Source organism: Crocodylus siamensis, chromosome 12 (genome assembly GCF_052110815.1).
Source record: "Crocodylus siamensis isolate JL-2025a chromosome 12, ASM5211081v1, whole genome shotgun sequence".
Lineage (NCBI taxonomy): Eukaryota > Metazoa > Chordata > Crocodylia > Crocodylidae > Crocodylus > Crocodylus siamensis.
Window position 1 is genome coordinate 24259371 of NC_143406.1, and position 20005 is coordinate 24279375.

The following is a 20005-nucleotide window of genomic DNA, read 5'->3' on the forward strand; positions in this document are numbered from 1 at the left end:
CCACGCCATTAGTGTTCGACCATAAACAGATCCAAAAAAAGTTGTACTTTATCCAGTAAGGTTCTTTTCTTTTGGTCCGGCTGAGGGTTTTAGGACCTTCATTTAACAGGTGCTGTGCCCTGCTGTGTCTTATTGGGCATTTATACCCATATGTTTTCATGCCCCAACATGCTGGAGATCCAGTGCATCGGAGCAGACTCGATTAATCACGTCTGCTCTACATACAAGCTGACACACACTACGCTGTGTTGCGTGCAGTTGTATAAGCAGTGAAATGCATGTCAGTGCGCAGAAAATGGTGGCAGTGTGTTTTTGAACAAGAGCACCTTCGATGAGTTTTAGTTCAAACGTGTGCCACCACCATTTCTCAGTGCTGATGCACATTTCACCACTTAAACAACTGCACACAATGCAGTGCAGTGCGTGTCAGCTTTTAAAAGTGTCCAGCGCTGCGGCACAAGCATGTATACAAATACCCATTGAGATCAGCAAGGGTTAAAAATTCAGAGTATCTCTTAGGATCAAGTCCTATAAGGCTGTATCAGAATAGGCTAAATATGAAAGGACTTTAACTTCATGCCAAGCAGGGATGTACCTAATGATCCATAAGTGGCAAAAAAGTTAACCTCTTCATTCCTGGCAGGCTGTGCCAGTCTTGCAAATTGATGAACTGTTAAAAGAGTTTGTGCGTTTCTGGTTTACAGGGCAGGTCTTTTTATTTGAAAGCTTCTGACCTTATTTAGGACTGGAAATATTGAACTGCCCTTTTGACCTAAATGCAGATTGTCATAGCTGCATTCAAGCTGAGATATACTGTGAGCTATATTGTGCCTTCTGTAGGACAGATTTACTGGACCTCTAGAGTCTCTCCACAGCAGGTAGTCAGAATGTACCTGTCTGCATTTCCTGAGAGCCAGGTAGAAGGCTGAGAGAGGTCCAGCAAAGGCACCTACAAACTTTCCAACAAAAGAGTTCTGCACTGGAAGCAATGTCCTTTTTCCTTAATAAGTAGCAGGGGCCACCAGCAGGTATATTTTTTCTTCCTTGCCTACATGCACTACCTCCAGCTATTCCTGCTCAGTACAACTACATGCTATTTGCCTTTTCTTCTGCATGAATATCCCACTTACTCCTTCCTGTAGCAACAGTGGGAGTCAGTCAGGTTGTTTCTTCATTCCTAGCTCAGTGTAAGTACCAATGCACCATCCCAAGAATTAATGGACATTGCAGTATTCTTTCATAACTAAAATGAACAGCTTTTGAAACTGAGGTGGTATGACAGTGGTTACATAATTGTAATTAGGTTCAAGGGTTAATGTTTCTCAGTGTCAATGAGAATGTTGAAAATGTAGGTCTTCACCTTACATCTTCAGTTTTTCCTATAGGTTATCCAATATCTTTGAATGAAAATGGGTATTTATTTCTCATTGATGTGCAGCTAGTGTAAACTTTAACTCCTGGCAGGTGGTGTAAAGCAGCCCAACATATTTGTAAAATATATGGTATATTTGTAAGGTATAGAATTAGGCTTAATTTAAAACATGCAGAGCTTTTATACCTGCTCTCTGTTAAGCGAATTATAAATCTTTAGAAACTGAACAGTCAAGCAGCAACTACATTTCCTGTGTGAAGGATATCAGCTTCACCTGTTTTGAAGAAATGAAATTAGATTAACAGCCAAATTCCCTTCTGAGTTTTGAGTGCTTAGCACCTCCCTGGATCAAGTCCTCAGTTACACAAAGACCACAGCACATCCTGGACATGCATCTCTTTCAGTTAAAACAAAGTTGGTACCTCCAAACAAGACAACAGGCCAGATTCTCAGCTGCCACCAGATTACTCTGTTAACTACACTGGAGCTATGCCAGTTGTCACCAGCTGGGAATCTGTCCTTATGTTAATAAAACTGTACTTGCATAAGCTCTACATATAATAATCAAAATTTGCTTTAATTGGGTACAAGGGCATGAATCCCTCTTACCATCTTTTATTGTGAGGGACCAAGAGATACAACTAGAATTGAGTGCTCTAAACACTGAACACACAAAAAGTAAATGCCAATTTCAACTCCAAAGAGCTTGTAGTCTAAACAAGAAGATACAAAGGGTGGATTAAACTAAGGAATCAACAGGAGTTGGGAGAAGGAAAAATAAGGTAAAAATATAAGATTGCTTCAGCACAGCCTAGATTTATGCCCCATTATAAGCAGTCATCAGCAGTAATCACAGTGGATCTTAAACAAACTGTTTGTCAGAGAGAGAGAGACAGTCTTTTGCTTTCAGTCATTTGGCCAAGTTGTTTTTCAGCAAATGTTGAGCCCCAGATTAAATCACTTTACCTTTGTATTTTACTTTGAAATTTTCCATTAAGGCTTCCTTTCCTTTCCTTTCTCATGTCCTTGTGACAAGGTATTTAGCAGAATTTCGCAGGTTCATTGGAATCTGCCAGCCCCATGCTTTGAGTACTTCTGCTGTATCCATATTATCTATTGATCTGCAATATTGCATTTTAGATATGAAGAACAAATTTGCAAAGGAACCATTACAACCCCAGGTTAGGTTAGGAGTGACATAATCCTTGAGAGGTTATTAATTAGAATGCTCCTTGTCAGCAAAAAGAGAATGGCTTAATTTTAATATGATATAAAACCAAACGTTGATTCATGTTAACATGTAGGGGCTCTGAGGAGATGGATTTTCATCTTCATTGCTTCTTTCCCCAACCTATTCCTTCCTCATTATCCAAAATGAGTGGAGAGTAGTGTATTGGGGAAGGTTCAGCCCAACCAGAAGCAAGACTGGCTAGGACCCAGGGCCCACTCCCTTCTAAAGCATCAACCATTTTACTGAGCCCACACCCTCTGGTTTGCTTTCCCCCCCAGCTTCCTCCCTTGACTGCCCAAAGGAGAAGGCCAGTTTCAAAAGGAGTGTCAGAGAAGGCTCAGGATGATGCCTGATCTGAGGCTTGGTAGACTACTGTACTGGGAAGTCAGAGAGATGCAGGTTTAAACCTTTTTTGGGTGAGGGGAGCCTAGACTTTGGGGGGCTTCTTTGGCAAGTGCTGTAATGATTCATTTATTGTGAATAAAAAATAGAAGGGCTGCATCCTTCTGTTCCCTCCACAGTCTAACACCTACTAGTCATGGGTTTCTGGCTTCCTACACATATGTGTAGGGACCTACCTAATTCATGGAGGCTGCCTCCTCTGTTTTATGGGCAGAACATGGTCCCAGGCAAACATTTTCAGATGAAGTGTGGTGCCCCCCCATGCCTCTGATTGACTGAGGGGCCTAGTGGCCCCATCCCTTGCCACGGATTGGCTGCAGGGACTACCTGTCATGTGGCCCTGCCCCTCACCACTGATTGGCCAATTGGTGGAGAGAGGCAGGGCCATATGACAGGCAGTCCTTGCAGCCAGTCAATGGTGAGGGGCAGGGTCAGCAGCCATCTTGCTGGCATCCCTTCAAGTGGGCAGTCACCACCCCCGCCTTCCCGGCAAGCTGCCACAGTGCTTAATAAGTTATTTATGTATTTTTTTCCTGTGGATTTTGTGGTTTTCATGGGCATTGCCCAGATTTTGCAGGCAATTCCATATTTCATGGAATCCATGAAATCGCTAATTTGGTAGGTTTCTACTTACGTGTCTTAGGCTCTGGCATGCATCCACAACTGGTACACATTGTGTAGCTTACTGTGTATGGCAGTGTGCATGTGCGCACTTATACATCCCCACTGTCAGGGGAATAGAATGGCTACGTGTGTATAAGTGGCAGTTTTTATACTTACACACCTAAACATATGCCATTTAGACACACAGAAAGAAACAGGATTCCACTCAGTCTCAAAAGATCATGAAGGGTGAGGAACCACTCCCTGATTTCTTGGCATGAAAATTCTGAATGAGCTCTGTCATCTTCCAGGAAGTCTCTCAAGAGAAATTGTCGAAGTAGAAGGGGCAGAAGACCCATCATGTGCAACACATACAATTGGATTAGAGATATTACTAAAATATGCTGTTACATTGTTTAAGCCAGTGGTGTGTGATTATTTTGGGTGGAGGGCCACTTAAGTTTTGGCGAGCTGTTGGGGGTCTCATAAGTAGCTCCAATCCGTGACAGTTGCCCCACCCCCTGGTTGCAACATTGGGACTAGAAGTCCTGCCCTATAACCCATGACCTTTGCCACTGCAAGTCCCTCCCCACCTCCCCCCCACATATTCGTTTTGGGAGTAAGGGGTTGCAATCTTAGAACCAGAAAAAAAATCATACACTAGAAGACAACAACCTACTATAATATATTTTTAATTTTATTACAAAATGTATGTGTTGTGACTTGTGGTTTTGTACTGTATATAGAAGGGATTGCATAATAACTCAAAAATAAAGGGTCACTCTTTTATATTGTGTGTGTGTATGGTGGGGTGTGGCTGGCGCTGGGGAGGTGTGTATGGGGGTGGGAGTGTGTGGGGAAGTTGTGAGAGGGTGTGGCTGTGTAAGATGCATAGGGTATGTTGGGGTGTACGTATATGTCGGTGGGAGTTGTGGGGACAGGGCGCGGGTGTGAAATGGTGGGGGTGTAGGGACCCCCCACATGCTCTCCCCAGCAGCAGGCAGGGAGGTCAGGGTGCTCATGCCTGGTGCCTGGACCCGGTGGGGCACAGCTCTGGCCAGCACCGTGTGCAAGGGTGAGCACAGCCTGCCTGGCTGCCTCTATTGCCAGGGCTCCATGTCTGTGTGCCTGCAGCTCCTGCACTTGCAGTGGGGGAAGCCCAGCACTAGAACTGGCTGCCTTTCCCACTGGGAATGGAGGGAGCCCCGCCCCCTACTTCCCTGCCAAGTCCAGTGTGGGGCTTCCCGGCTGTGAATGCAAGACCTGCAGGCGGGTGGTGCAGAGCCTCTGTGATAGAGGCAGCCAGCACCGTACTGGGGGCAAGAAGCACAGCTTGCCCAACTGCCTCTACCACAGGGGCTCAGCATGGTGCACCTGCAGCTCCTACGCTTGCAGCAGGGAAGCCCCATGCTGGACTCCATGGGGAAGCAGGGGGCAGGGCCCCTTCCACTCCTGGCAGAGTACGGAGACCTGTGCAGCAGGGTCAGGAAAGGCAGCAGGCTCCCGTATGGAGCTTCCCCTGCTGCAAATGCTGGAGCTGCAGGCGCATAGCATGTGGTGCAGAGCCCCGACAATAGAGGATGTGATCTGCCTCCCACTCCCCACTGCCACACTCCCACTGCCCCCGTGGGTGCAGGCTCCATACTTCTGTCCTGCTCCAACTCCACCCTGCATTCCCACCAGCCCGTCCACTTCCCTACCTGCTGCCCCAAGCGAGTTGACTAACAGGAAGCCAAGCAGGTTCCCATGGGGAGCTGCAGCGGGAGCCCCGCCCAGAACCTGCTGCTGGCTAGGCAGGGCCCTTCTGCACAAGAAGATGGGATCCAAGTGTAATAGGGTGTGTTGGGGATTGTACACGTGGGCGCCTCTCTCCCAGCCTCATGGATGGAAGGGCTTAGCAGGGCACAATTCATCTGACCTGTGGTGCCCCCAAACTATGTGCCTGGCAGGCCGGATGTGGCCTGCAGGCTGTATTTTGCCCACCTGGCCTAACCAATAAGCATGAAGCCCCCACCCCTAATGAATGGGCTTAATACTTCTTTTATCTATTACTACCATTTCCTTTACTATCACAACTGTAACTGTTGTCACATCAGCATTTCATCTTCCACACTTCCAACTTTTCCTAATCTTCCTCAGGTTCTGTGCTGACTTTCATCTGTTGTTTATGAAACAAATATACATCATATTAAGTAAGGCTGTGCTCTTGGCTCGGTATCTCACTGAGAGTTCAGCCAGGTTATTGTTTTACTTCTGCATGTGCTTTCGCTGTCCTTCCTTTTCATGCTACTTGTGGGTATGTACCCAGGTATATTGAGAGCTGTTTCAAAAGAGGACCTTTGCTCAAACAGCACAGCAGCTGTTATGTTGTATCAAGCTGGGAATGATACAAATGTAGCCAAACAGCTTCAGCTTTAGCATTGTTTCATCCCTGGTTAAAGTTGTTCTGGCCTGTCCACATGCAATTGTTAGAACATAACAGCTGCTGTACTCTCCTGATCAGCAGCTCTGCTTTTGAAACTGCTCCAAATGTACGTGTGTCTATACCCTAAGAAATTAACTGGTAGCTTCAAGCCACACTTTAGATGCAGTCATGTGCGTGTATGAATATGAGAGCTGCTTGAGAGACCTTGGGTCACTCTGTGGCTGGGCTGCCTGTGGGATCTACATCCCTGCGTTGCCTTGAGCTTTCAATCCTGGCATGTGCCTTGGTGCTATGTTGGCCTCTGAAATTTCTACTGCAACTGATGCCAAATCTTCAAGTGTTTATTGCTAAGCAGTCAGACTGGGCATTAGGTTTCTACATTGGTACACATCTGACAGGATCGATGCCAATAGCAGCATTTCTGAGTGTCTTGCCCCTCCAAAATTGGGGAATGCTCAGGGATTGGCATGCCCGAGCCTTGATAGTACTTTACTCCAAGGCCAAGGCACTGCCTCTTTCAAAGCAGACTGAAGTTCTAACAGAAGAGGTCTCTGCCAATTCATCAGTAGTGCCTTGTCTCCTTGATTTGCCTGTCCTTCCTGATATTCTGTCCCTTCCTGAGTTTGTACCAGTAGGGCAGACTCCCACATATCAGGCCTCCCTGCAGAGTCTGATGAATTCATACTGCAGCGCTTTGGCTACAGTACTTACGTACACCTTACATCATCACCATCAAGTGCTGAGTCCACATGTGGATGACTCACCTACCTTATGGATGATTCATGCATCCTGAGCTTCATACAGTAATTATGTGGCTGTATAAATGGATGTGTAATTGCAGATTTATAAAAAGTCATCACATGAATATGTTCCAGAAACCTAGTTTTCAGTAAAAAAATAAAATAAAATAAAATTTGCTTATAGCCTGGCTCCATTGAAATCAATGGGAGTTTTTCCACTGAAATCATTTGGACCAGGAGTTCAGTCTGGCTCTGGCATTTTTAGATGAAATGCTAACCTTCAGCAGGGGAACCAAATACAAGCAAATGCAGTAATGTCTCTCTGACTCTGCACAGGGACTAAAACAAAAGCTTGGAGACATGTGAATTGCCCCAGGACACTGCAGTGCTTCATTCACCAAACCTAGGAACCTTAATTTAGTTCTGTATATCATTAAATGTTTCACAGGTGATCAGTTCAAGGAGGACCATCAATCCAATGTTGTTATCCAGCAGTACTGGATGTGGGGGTGGATATTTGCTTAGGAGGGTGGAGTGGGGTAAACAGCCGATTCTTGTCATGATATGCAGGGGTTAAGAACCAGAATGACAATCTTTCCTCCCCCTACATTAAAAGCAAATGTTCCTTTGCTCTGGAGGGGAAAAACAAAAAGTAAGATACAGCCTCATCCTAGCTATCCTCAACTGTAGCCTGTAAGCCTTCTGCTGCCCTAGGCTGATACCACAATGTACTTACACATTTGCAATTCTCAGTTAAGCAGCAAGCACCTTTGGAATGATGGGGAGAAGGAGCTCTATAAAATAAATTGACATCAGTGTCAAAATAAATCTCTCAAAGGATGCTGTATTGAATGGGCTGGACTGAATAGCAGCAGGGTGGGGGCAGTGATGGGAAAACATTTAGGGCCAGTGCCAAGCCCTTGCAGCCTAATCTTTGTTCCTCAGTTTAATAAACTACATAGGCTATGCACCAGGCATTTATATCAGTAGGTGTCTGTGCACATGGCTTCAATGTGTGTGGGATTAGCAGTTCCTCTGATGCTATGAATACTCTCAGTCCCCATGGCTTAGGTATATCTGGGGTTAATATAGGGGCAGGCAATTATTTCAGGTGGAGGGCCGCTTACCAAGTTTTGGCAAGCCATCAAGGGCCACATGGGTAACCCGATCCCTTAACAGGTGCCCTGCCACCTGGTCACTATCTTGGAAGTGGAAGTCCCACCCCCTAACCCCGACCTTTGCTACCAGAAGTCCCTCCCCTTGCCCCTGGAATTACTCCTTTCAGCAAGGGGTTTGCCATCTCTGAAGCAGAAATATACCAAATTATATTCTAAAAATGAAACGTACTACAATGTTCATTAATTTCATTAAAAAATATATTTTTTCCTGATTTACACATTTGTGTAGTGTACATAGAGATGATAGTATAATAGCTTAAAATGAAGTCTTACTCTTGTATATTGTGGAAGGGGTATGGGTGGGAGGGTGGACATAGGTTTAAGGTTGTGTGGGCGGGGGTTTGTGGGGGGGTGGATGTGTGGGCTGTGGGTGGGTATGGGTTTTGTGGGGAGCTGTGAGTGTGTGAGGGAGTGTGGCTAAGGAGGGCTGTGGCTTGTGGAGGGGGAGAGTTTGCCCACGGTGTGTCCCCCTCCCCCCTGCAGCAGGCAGAGCCCCCTTCAGTGTTCCTGCAAGCCCGGGTGGGCTCTGTGGAGCCAGGCAGGCTCCTTCCTCTCCCTGCTTGAGCACCGCAGCCAGGCTCCACAGCCCCCATCCCAAGCTCCTGCCGCCCTGCTCTGGGCCCTGCCAGCACTGGCCCCTGTTCCCCAGTGTGGGTCCTGTGCTCCTGCACAGCTGTCACTGTGCTCTGTGCACCTGCTTGCTGCCCTTTCCCATACCTGCTTATGCATTATCCCATAATGCATACCATTAGCCACCCCCTACCCCCCATCTGCTGGCCAGCCATTCCAGCACCATGTGGTTCCCAGCTGCGGCACTGGGACTGCAGGGGTTGGCCTGGTCAGCCCTGAGGACTGGGATGATCACCTGTGGTCCTCTCCTGCCTCCACCCCCCACCCACTTTCTTATTTGTATTTTCCTCTGCGCAAGAAGACTGGAACAGCCCCAGGCCAGAAGCCTTGAGAAGCCCCAGCTAGGCAGAGGCTTCCAGCTGCCGCTTGGAGTGGGGATGGCTAGACGTGGCAGGGGGAGGTGCCAGGCTGGACCTGCTTCTCCAGCTGCTTCATAGTTTCACAGTTTCTAGGGTCGGAAGGGACCTGAGCAGATCATCGAGTCCGACCCCCTGCCATGGCAGGAAAGAGTACTGGGGTCAAATGACCCCAGCAAGGTATACATCTAGCCTCATCTTAAATACCCCTAGGGTAGGAGCCAGCACCACTTCTCTTAGAAGTTGGTTCCAGATCCTAGATGCCATGACCGTGAAGTAGTGCCTCCTGATATTGCCTAAATCTACCCTCTGCCAGCTTGTGGCCATTATTCCTGGTCACTCCTGGTAGTGCTCGGGGGAACAGGGACTCTCCCAATGCCTGCTGATCCCCTCTGACTAGTTTGTAACAGGCCACTTGATCTGCCCATAACCTTTGCTTGTGGAGGCTGAACAGGTTCAGGTCCCGTAGCCTTTCCTCATAGGGCCTGCCCTGCTGCTCCCTGATCATGCGAGTGCCCCTTGATCCTGCCGGAGGTCTCCCCTTGGGTCCTACTGCCCCAGGCTCCTGTCATCTTTGACAGACAGCCAGGGGCACATAAATATTAATTTTGTAAATTTTTAGGGGTCCTGCGGGCCAGATAGAATGGCCTGGTAGGCCGGATTTTGCCCACCCCTGGGTTAATGTCTCCTTTGTCTGGGACAGTAGTGTAACTAATCCTCCCAAGGCTTGCAACTTTGATGTGGTGGAGAGGTGTTTGTGCTTAGGGACGTATATATCATTTAAAAAATATCCATTTAACCTCCTCTAATTATATCAGTTAAACAATTACATGATAACACAGCAGCTCCCACACAGCTGCTGCTTGGAGCCTCCCAGCTCCTGGGGCCCTTTGACTGTGGGAGGAGGCAAGCCCAACCAGACAACATAGCCCAGGTGAAGCCCTGTGCTGGGAGGGAGGGAGCACCTGTGAATGAGCAGCTAATTGATTAATTGATGAGTCATTAAGTTGCTCCCTGTTTTCCTTTTAGGCTATGGCAGTGGTTCTCAACCTTTTTTTGTACCAGGACCCATTTGTAAACATCCATGGCCAGAACCAACCCAGTGCCACTTACTCCAACCCACTGTTCCCGGCTTCTAGGTCCCAGCCCTGGGGCGAGAGGCATAGGAGGCCCCAAGCAGCCCCTTGCAGGCTGGAACTCTGACAGCCTTCAAGGGAAAAGCCATGGTTTTCCACATTTTTCTCCTTTAAAGGAGAATCCATTTTGTTGATAGTAACAGGGGGCCATCATGAGGCTGGTTACAACATTGGCCCACCCACTTGTCTAGGGCAGTCAGTTCTCACTCACCTGCCACACCTTGATGTATCAAAATAGATGGAAAATGCAGGAGGCTGCCCAATTTATTGCCACGATGACAAGGGCCAAATACACAACTCTCAGCCTTCCCTTATGCTGTGTCCCATGCCTCATAGAAGGCATCCAGATCCACTATTACTCTACGGTCTCTTTAGTTGGGCTGCACCCAGCTTCTGGCCCAAAATTGGCATCAGGCTTCCTCAGATGTGCTTTGACCACATGCCCCCTGCTGGGGCTGCTACTCTGCCCCCTGCTGGGGCCGCTACTCTCACACACACTCTGGGCTCAAAAAGTTTGCTTGTGACCCTTTCATATATTCTTGCAACCTACTTTTGGGTTGCAACCCAGAGGTTGAGAAACACTGAGCTATGGGTACTATTGCACCCCACCCCATCCACCTCCCCATCCCTCCCTCCTGCTTGCATGCCCTACTGCCTTCTGGGACACTGCACAGGTTCCCTTCCCCACTCCCCTGCCAGACTACGCCAGCTCTGAGCTAAAGGATAACCAGTAAACTATCACTGCACTTACTGTTTAAATGATTAATCATTTACCCTTTCACATCCCTATTTTTGTTACCAGGGACCTCAAGAATCATTCTTGCTCACTATTAACCATGGCATAGAACTTTCTTGTCATCTCTCTGGTCAATGCTCCTGCCTCTCATCTTGACCGCAACCTGAAGAGGGGCTGAGGTATTCAGTTTGTCCTGCTCTTCCATCTTGTTGATATGGAGAAGCTGGATATCTCCTAGAGAGAAGGACAGTGATTTCTCATGGGGTATCTGAGTATCTGTTTTTTCCATAGAAAGAAGGGCCTGGGCAATTGTCATTATGCTGGAAAACACCAAGGGCCTTAGCTGATAAGAATAGCTGGAGATGTGCCTTTCTGCAAATCCTGCTAGGGCTTGGAAATCTTCACTAGTTTATTTGTTTACCTTTGTAGCAAGGTTCCCTCTAGGGGTGACTGAAGCCCTGGGAGTCCCTTCAGCCCTTACCCACTCTGGTTTCTTTGGGCAGTCACCCCTTCATTTGTCTGCCATGTCTTGATGTATTTGCTTTCATATAAAGGAGGCTTTCCCAGGGCTTCTGCTCTGCTCTTATTTTAATGTCGACCAGGTTTCTAGTCATTGCCTTACAGGCTAATTGTGTGGCTCCATCCACCCCTACACTATACCTCATGCTTTGCAGATGTTACCACTCAATGATTTTTCATTCCATATGCTCAGTCTCCTCTGGGCTTTCAGGTCCCCTGGTCCCTCACTCAGCTGCTGTCTGGCTCCTGGACCCCCTGATCCCTCACTCAGCCATTCTGGCTCCTGGACTTGCTGGTCCCACACTCTCTGGGCTCCTACACTCCCTACTGTGCCCCTAGGGATCACCTGCAACTCCTTAGTCCCTTCCCAAACCTTTAAACTGCTGCTGCCTGTATTCTCCACATTGGCATTCCAGGCGTACAGCCACCCTGCTTAAGAGATGTTCCTACAGCAGCTTCCTGGATCTTACTGCCTACTCAACTCAGGGTCTGGGCTTATATCTTGTCTAAGCTCATCCCTCTCCTAATCAGGTGAGGCTCTCATTAGTTCCCCTTGCCACCTGCAGGCTGCTTTTCAGGCTGCCTCTCTTAAAGTGGCATGAGCTTGCCAAGAATCCTGTCACATACCTCCCCGCTTTGGCAATCCTCCTGAGGGTTTCCCAAATCTCCTTTTCTGTTAGGGTGTGGTCCGTTAGCCTTTCTCCTCCATGATGTAACCCACAAGGCAGTGGTAGCTGGGGTTTTCAGGTGTCCCATACTTGCCATTCCCTGGGGTGGCTACATGTGATATTTTATAAGGCTACTACCTCACAACAAGTAGCCCCACCACACTAACCAGCCCCAGGGGGGTGCCATTTCCAGTCTTATCCAGGACCAAGAGATTCCCTCTGTCTTCTGGGCTTCTTGGGTGTGCTCTTTGCAGTTCTCTGAGGCTGTCCATTCTGGATATCCTCTCCTGTACCCCACAAGCTCTCTCCTAGTTCCTGCATTTGTGCCCAAACCTCAGTGCTTGCCCTCAGGGTCTCTCCTCCACACGCAGCCTTCATTTCTCAGACCCTCCTCACCATGGATAGCACTGCCTCATCCATCTCTGTCCTGAGCCACAAGTTCCCTGATCCCCTTCATCTCTGGCTGTGGGCACTCTCTGACCATTGGCCTGTCTCTTCCAAGTATCTGGCCCCAGATCTCCAGACACCCTAGCTCCAGCAGTCTCATGCTGTGGCTATCATCAGCCTTTGACCCCTCCCTGGGCCCTGCCCCCACCTTGGGCCAGTGAGACACTGTGAGATCAGTCCCTCTACTGCCAACCCTTGCTCACCCATGGTTCTGCTCTCTGTATGGACTGCTTTCCCAGCCAATGAACAACTGTAGCAGAGTGCCCTCCAGAGATGGCTGTGAAGCCCCTGGAGTCACTTCAGCCCTCATCCAAGTTCCCTGATCTCCTTCATCTCTGTCTGTGGCCACTGTCTGACCTTTGGCCTGTCCGTTCCAGCCAGGAGATCACAACTGGCCCAAAGTGGGGCCAGGTACTTGGAAGGGACAGGCCAAAGGTCAAAGAGTGGCCACAGCCAGAGATGAAAGGGGATCAGGGAACTTGTGGCCCAGGGCAAAGATAGATGAGGAACCCACTCTGGTCCCTGGGGCAGCCTCCCTTATATAAAAGCAAATACATCAAGGCTTGGTTGGTGAATGAATGTGTGACTCAGTCCCACAGAGACCACTACCCACAGAGACCAGGGTGGGTAAGTGCTGAAGGGACTCCAGGAGCTTCATGGCCACCCTTGGAGGGCATCTCACCCCATCCACTCCCACTAATTGATCCTATTTTCTACTTTCAGACTCTTGGTAATTCAACAGCAGACAGAATATATTGGATGCAAGGGGAATGGTTGGATCTGGTTGTCTTTTGTGCAATGGCTAAAACAGTGTTTCCCAACCTTTTCCAGCCCAAGGCACACTTACATTAATAAAAATTTTCCATTGTACACCTGTTAAAGCATTTCCCGTTTCCATACTTATGAACTCATTGTAGCTCACTGCCGCCGCAAAATTCCATGGCAGAGCTGTTCAGAGGCTCACAAACTGCACATCTTCCACAGCCGACACATGCGCAGTAGATGAATTTCCTTCTGCTCGGCTGGTTCTCTCTCTCCTACACAGCCAACACATGCATGAGTCTTCTGTGAATATTTAATCAGTGCAGCTTATTCGTTAGTTCTAGGTGGCTGGAGAACTTTCTTCTCATTCCAAAATTCTCACAGCACACCAGGGAGCTCTATGTGGCACACTGGTGTGCTATGGCACACCGGTTGAAAAGCACTGGCCTAGAAAACCATGTTACAGCAACACACAGGCTCTAGTGAAATACAGTATCCAGATTTCTTTGGTGTGTGCTGCTTCTTGTTTCTGCTCAATATTTTACAACACATTTGCTGTGAAATCTCTTCTCATGACTGTGCCTGGCTTCCTTTTGGTAATATCATCTGAAAAAAAAAGAGTGGCTCCAGGTTTCTTTTTAATTATTTTTTTTAATAATGTTGTCTGTTTTCAGTCCTTGCAATGGCATAAACTAGTGGTGCTCAACTTAAAGCCTTCAGACCAGATCCAGCTCATGGAACCATTTCATTTGACTCATAGGACTCTCCACCAGTCCAGAAATTTAGTAGCAGGAAAGCAGTGGCAGCATTAATTGTTGCTCCCCTGCTTCCAAATTTCCAGCCAGCGGGGAACCCTGTGGGCTGGATGATATGGCCCTCTGTGCCAAATCACTAGTCTGTGGTGGGGTTCACATGCACGGTCACTTCATGGCCAGATCCAGTGCATTGGGTCAGGCCAGCATGCAGCCAGATCCAATGTGCAGGATCAGGCCAGGATGTGGGATCTAGCCCACAGGTTGGCTCAGTGCCACCCATTCTGTCTACAGGGCTGAAAGGTTGAACACCACTAGTATAAGCTAGTCTTTCTTCAGTCCTTTCAGATCACAGAAATCAGAATGTCTCCTGAAGAATAATTAGAAGGTCAATAATTATAAAGAAAAACAAATAATACAGCCAACTGGGGAATTATGGGCACCCCAGCCTCCAGAGAATTATGGATTGCTTCCTGGCACAGGATCTGATTGGTCTGGTGAAGGATGGAGAAGTCTTGGAAATGATTTTGGTGATCTGATTTTTAGGCTGCTCCAGCCTGTCCCCTCTGAGGAGCCTTAGGGCTTCTGTAGCTTTCACAGCATGGTGGAACCTCATGTTAAGTGGAAATCACTCTACCATACTCACTTTTCTCTTGACACTGTCCTTTGTGGCAGTAGATAAAGGCAGTTAGCATAGGAGATAACCATGGTGCCTTGTATCAGCACAAATCATTCCTATAAAGGGGGAATTCAGCTGATTATTGGAGGTTGGAGTCTCCCATTTTACAACTTCTGAGTGACTCCAAGTGCCTGAACATGGCAAGAATTTTTTTTCTCCTTTCCCTAAAATACCAGGAGGCATTCAGAGGTGGTATGTAAGATGGTATATTTAAGCTGGATCTAGTTCTACATAGGCAATTTCGGCATAGTGATAGGAAATCAAGCATGAGCGGATCTAGGATTTTGAAAATGGGGTGCAGGTGGTACTGCACATTATCATGTATAACATAATATGTATTTTTCTCCAGTTAAGGAGAAACTAGAAGCATTACTAACAAGCTAGGGGCTTAGGGCTATATTATTCAGTTAAAATGGAAACAAAAACAAATGTAACTTTATTGGAATGTGCATTAACTTGCTATATCATATATCATGTATAAAAATCACAGTGAATTAGCTAGAGAACACTGCAATGCTGGAGCGGATGGAGCGTCCCGCAGGAATGCGGGGGGAACCCACATGTGCTCAGTGGTGAACCCGAAAGTGGACTGAAAGTCTGGGTCCACCGGGACCCACTGGGACTCCCCACACTTCCTTTGACTTGGCAATCCACTTCCAGGTCTGCTGCAAATGCACGGGGGAGCCCCTGCACTCCTGTAGGATGCTCCATCCGCCCCACCATCACAGCACTCATGAGCAGCTTGGTACCTTGAGGTATGTAGAAAAAATGTTTAAGTCTGTGTCTATGTCCAAATTGCTGAATTTCTCCAAATCAATTTAGAGAGTTCCAATTCAATTCAGAGAGATTAAAGGGTCTCCTGATGCGCTTCAGATTCGGAGATTCAGCCACTGAATTGGGCTGAATCTCCATCGAGTCAAATCAGCGGCCAAAGCTTCACACAGTCCTACTGTCCAGCCCACTGCCATCAAATCGCTGTTAAAATTATTTACTCTTCTAGTTGTGGAAGCAACTAAAATGTGCTTGGCTCTTTGTAAATCAAGCACAGAATGAAATGGAATAAGGAATGTGGAACAAGGCAGAGTGATGGGCAGGGATCTGCACTTTTTCAAGTTTCAGGCTTGGTATTAAGTTGCGAGAAAAATACTCTAAAATCTCCTCACAGGATCTTTACAGTCCAAGCCATTATCTTCTTCCTTCAGCAGATATCAGCTTCACAGGCAGAGTCAATAATCTTCTCCCACTGTTTGATACCTCTCTCCATTCAAGAGGTGGATAGGTGCACTAGAGAAATGACTAAGCCACCACTACTGAAGTCACAAAAGTCAGGCAAAAGGGTGACACCTGGAGACTAACTCATGCTGAAATGCCTATGCTTTCATAGGCAACATCCTAATTCATCTGATGCTGGAAGTTGAAAGGCTAAAACTGATTTCCATGGCCATTGGAGCAAGCTATATATGAGTAATAGCCTCTAAGGCAATTCATAAGTGTGTCCTGGAGATGGGAACACCTGAAATAAATAAACAGGAGAATTAATTGAGATCCTCAGAAATAGGGAGATTTTCCGTGGACATTTTTTTCTGAGAAAATTTAAATAATGAAATATTTCAGATGGGAATGTTGTCACAGCAGCTTATAGAAAACATAACCCATCTGCCCTGTGCTGCTATTCTCTTCCCTAGACTGGTCTCCCTGGTTAGATAATTGCTTCTTAGATTCAGCACACTCTCCCCTCCTGGATGTCAGAGGTGATGGTTCTTAGCATAATGGGAGATCCCGTCCAACCAAGAAGCCCCTCCTGTGGGGAGCATAAGGTGACCAAACTACAGCTCCCCTGTGACACTACAGCAGCATATCCAAACTGAAATGCTTCAGCTTCCAGATGTCTGTATTTTGTATGAAAAATTAAAATTGAGATGCCTAGGGCACAGGTACAAATGTGCACATATGCATTCACAGTCATTGCAAATGCACAATCTAAGCTGCTGCTTCTATGAAAACTCAGCCTGTAATCTGTAATACATTTCCTTCCTGCATAAACAATAGTAGAGCCTTTGGGCTGTATTTTGATTCCAGTTTAAAGTAACTTTTACTCCTACAGGGTGCATCTACAAGAGATGCTTTACTACACATTAGACTAATCTAATGCATCAGTAAAGTGTCAGTGTCTACATGTGCACAGTAAATTAGGCTAATGTGTTGTTTGCACATACCAGGGGTTTTTAACCTTTTTTGGTTGGGGTTTCCCCTTTGGCCAGTCAAGAAGTGGGGAGTCCGCCAGCAGCTGGCTGATGAGCTGGGGGGAGGGAGGGGAGGCATTGAAAAGTCCTGGCACATACCAACTATGAACTGGTGGGCTTAACCGCTGCTCCTTGTCACACTGGAATTTCAGGGACCACTACCTCATTCTTCCTCCCTCTCACCTGCCACATCTTTGATGTGAAGTTAGTTCTCAGAAGTTTAGATGGTATCTTGAGTGATGATTGTAAAGGCAAGGTCAGTCTTGTGCAGGGCTTCACCACCCTCACACCCTGCCCCTATTCTCTTGGGTGACAAGTCATATCTTCTTGCTGGTATTGAGTGTGAGTAGCCAGTTCTTGGATCCTCTCCAGGCCAGTTGGCTGTGGGCTTCGTGAGAGATCATGGCTGTGCCCTCCAGGCAGGTGGCTTTTCCTCAAATGTCTCCACCCTGCTTGCGATAGTCTTCCTTCTCTTTGGGATCACTGAGTCCTGGAGAGATGAATTCTCTGCTTGCCAATCCCAGGATTCATGTTCAGATGCTACTAGGTCTCAGGGGTTGACTCTTGGGCTTGATTAATCAGAACTCAGGTGTGCAGGGAATCAGGCTTTTCCTCAGCTATGCTTCCCTAGCTTGGGATTACTACTTAACAACACAAAGAAAAACTTCTGAGGCTGCACTGGGCTTCAACTCCACTATCTGCAGCCCTCTGAGCCAGTAGGCTGTTTTACTCCATTCCTCTGGGCAAATTCCTTCTTTACCCAGGTCTACCCAGGACTCTCTGAGGCTGGCTGACATTGGGTGTCTCTTCTCCCCATCTTTCCTGAGGGTATAGTACTCTCTCTCTCTCTCTCTGGGGTACTCCTCCTCCCGATGCCTCCATCTCCTGGCCAATAAGCCACCTGAAACCCCCCACTGTCCAGCTTTACTTATCTGCATGGTAGGTCGGGTTGGTTCCTCATTTGGGGTCGTAGTCTCTCTGGCATCCCACAAGGGTTCAGCTTGCTGCGTCTCAGTTGTGGCCGAGTCCTCTTTCCAGTCTGGCTGCAGCATGCCCTCTTTTATGCCAAATGCTAAGCTCTGCTCGACATTCTCCCCCCCAAGTCCCTGGCACTGCTCCCTCCCTCTTTTCCCCCCAGTCCCAGTGCTGCTTCCCTGTTGCTTTTCCCCCTTGGTCCCTGCTCTGCTTCCCTCCTGCATCTTTTCCCCCATCCCCTTCAGTCCTGGTGCTGGTTACTCCTATGCTTAGGCATGGGGCATTGCCCCAAACCATTGCTGCTGAGCCAATCTGCAATCCCAAGGTCCACATGGCTGGGAGCTCGCTCCCCAGAGCCGAGGCTTGACCCCTATGCCTCCTGCCAGCTCTCTGGAGCTCCCCCTGGCTGCTGCAGGGGGGCTGAAAAAGCCCTGGACTGAACTGCTCCCATTGGTAGCAAATTTGCTCCCGACTGGGGTACATATGTAGATGTACACCGAGGAGCACTTGATTGAACCTGACTTTTTCTTCACAGAAAATTCAGGTGTATTAATTGCACATGTAGACATGCCCTGAGTTACTGAGATAAGAACCTGACCCTTTGTATGTTAATGTCATAAATACAAAATCTCAATCATCTGCACATTCAGTTTCTCCCACACGCACACTTCTTTGAGCTACAGAGATGTAGATGAGGGCAGCGTTTAGTCTGTACAATTTAAGTCATGTAAAGGGTATGAAGTAATACAGGAAATATAAAATGGAGGTGAACAGTCAAACTCAGGCACAGCAGAAGGTCAGCCTTTACCTTGAATTTGCTAAGATACGTTGGATTGTTTCTTAACTGATAAATACAATAAAGGTTTCCATGGAAATTCAGTCATATTCTAGTTCAGGTTTGAGCTGTCTTATTGATTCATGGGATTTATGTTTTGTCCAATAAACATCTCATATTCATGCCAATCCAAAAGTTTATGCTCAGGCAGACAATGGCACCACAAGTACTTATGTAGCCATGATACATCCTTTTTGTGGAGAAGGATGGTAGGAGGTAGAGGGAGAATTAGAAGAGAAAGGAAGGAGGGACTTTCTAAAACAAATAGAATTGTTTGGTCATCATGAACTGCAGTGGGCTAGGAGAGCTCTCTATGCTTCTTGCTCTGGGGAACACCTTGCCTATGTCCTGCAAAATGTGCACAGGAGACTGTGACAATGGAACAATTACCCAGCAACAGCTGTGCAGAGATGTTATAGCACACAGATGTTGCCATAGCTGTGCAAGTGGTTGCTGACAGCATCCTTTAGCTCTCCTGGCAAGAGTTAAGAAGTGGGGTTTCAATGGTGGGGAAGTAAGAAGCAAGGACCACTCGCATGATCAGGGGGCAGCAAGGCAGCCTATGGAACCTGAACCTATTCAGCCTCTACAAGAGAAGGCTGAGGGGGGATCTAGTGGCCTGTTACAAACTAGTCAAAGGGGACCAGCAGGCACTGGGGAAGTCCCTGTTCCCCCGAGCACTACCAGGAGTGACTAGAAATAACGGTCACAAGCTGGCAGAGGGTAGATTCAGATTAGACATCAGGAGGCACTACATCACTGTCAGGGCGGCTAGGATCTGGAACCAACTCCCAAGTGAAGTTGTGCTGGCTCCTACCCTGGGAGTCTTTAAGACAAGGCTAGACAATCACCTTGCTGGGGTTGTTTGACCCCAGTACTCTTTACTGCCATGGCAGGGGGTCAGACTTGATGATCTGCTCAGGTCCCTTCTGACCCTACCAACTATGAAACTATGAAACTATGACCACAGCAACAAAAGGTGCAGTTTTCTGGAGAGGTCCTTGCTGCTGCTGCTGTTGCTGCTGCTGCTGCTGCTTTTGCATTTGATTGACAAGAGGTGAAATGCCTTGTGAGTGGCAAAATCTGCAGAGGCGGAGTCCCTCTCCATGCTTATCGTGCATGATCTGTCCTGATCCCTTTCCCATGTATGCTTCCCCTTGTCAGTGCTGCATGGAGGAGCTGCTAGGGACCTTTGGAAACAGAGGAGGGCTTCTATTTTCTTATCTTGGCTTGGTAATATTTTCCTGTTTCTATATCTATATCAATATTTTCCAAGCAAATGAGTGTGATGTCCTAGGCAAAGGCTGGTTGGCAAA

General features: G+C 47.4%; 1 protein-coding gene across 1 annotated transcript in view; it reads left to right on the forward strand.

Moving 5' to 3' along the window:
• DNAAF8 (dynein axonemal assembly factor 8) overlaps window positions 1-20005 on the forward strand; it is a 202596-nt gene that overhangs the window by 86294 nt on the left and 96297 nt on the right. The gene's annotated exons all lie outside the window — the stretch shown is intronic.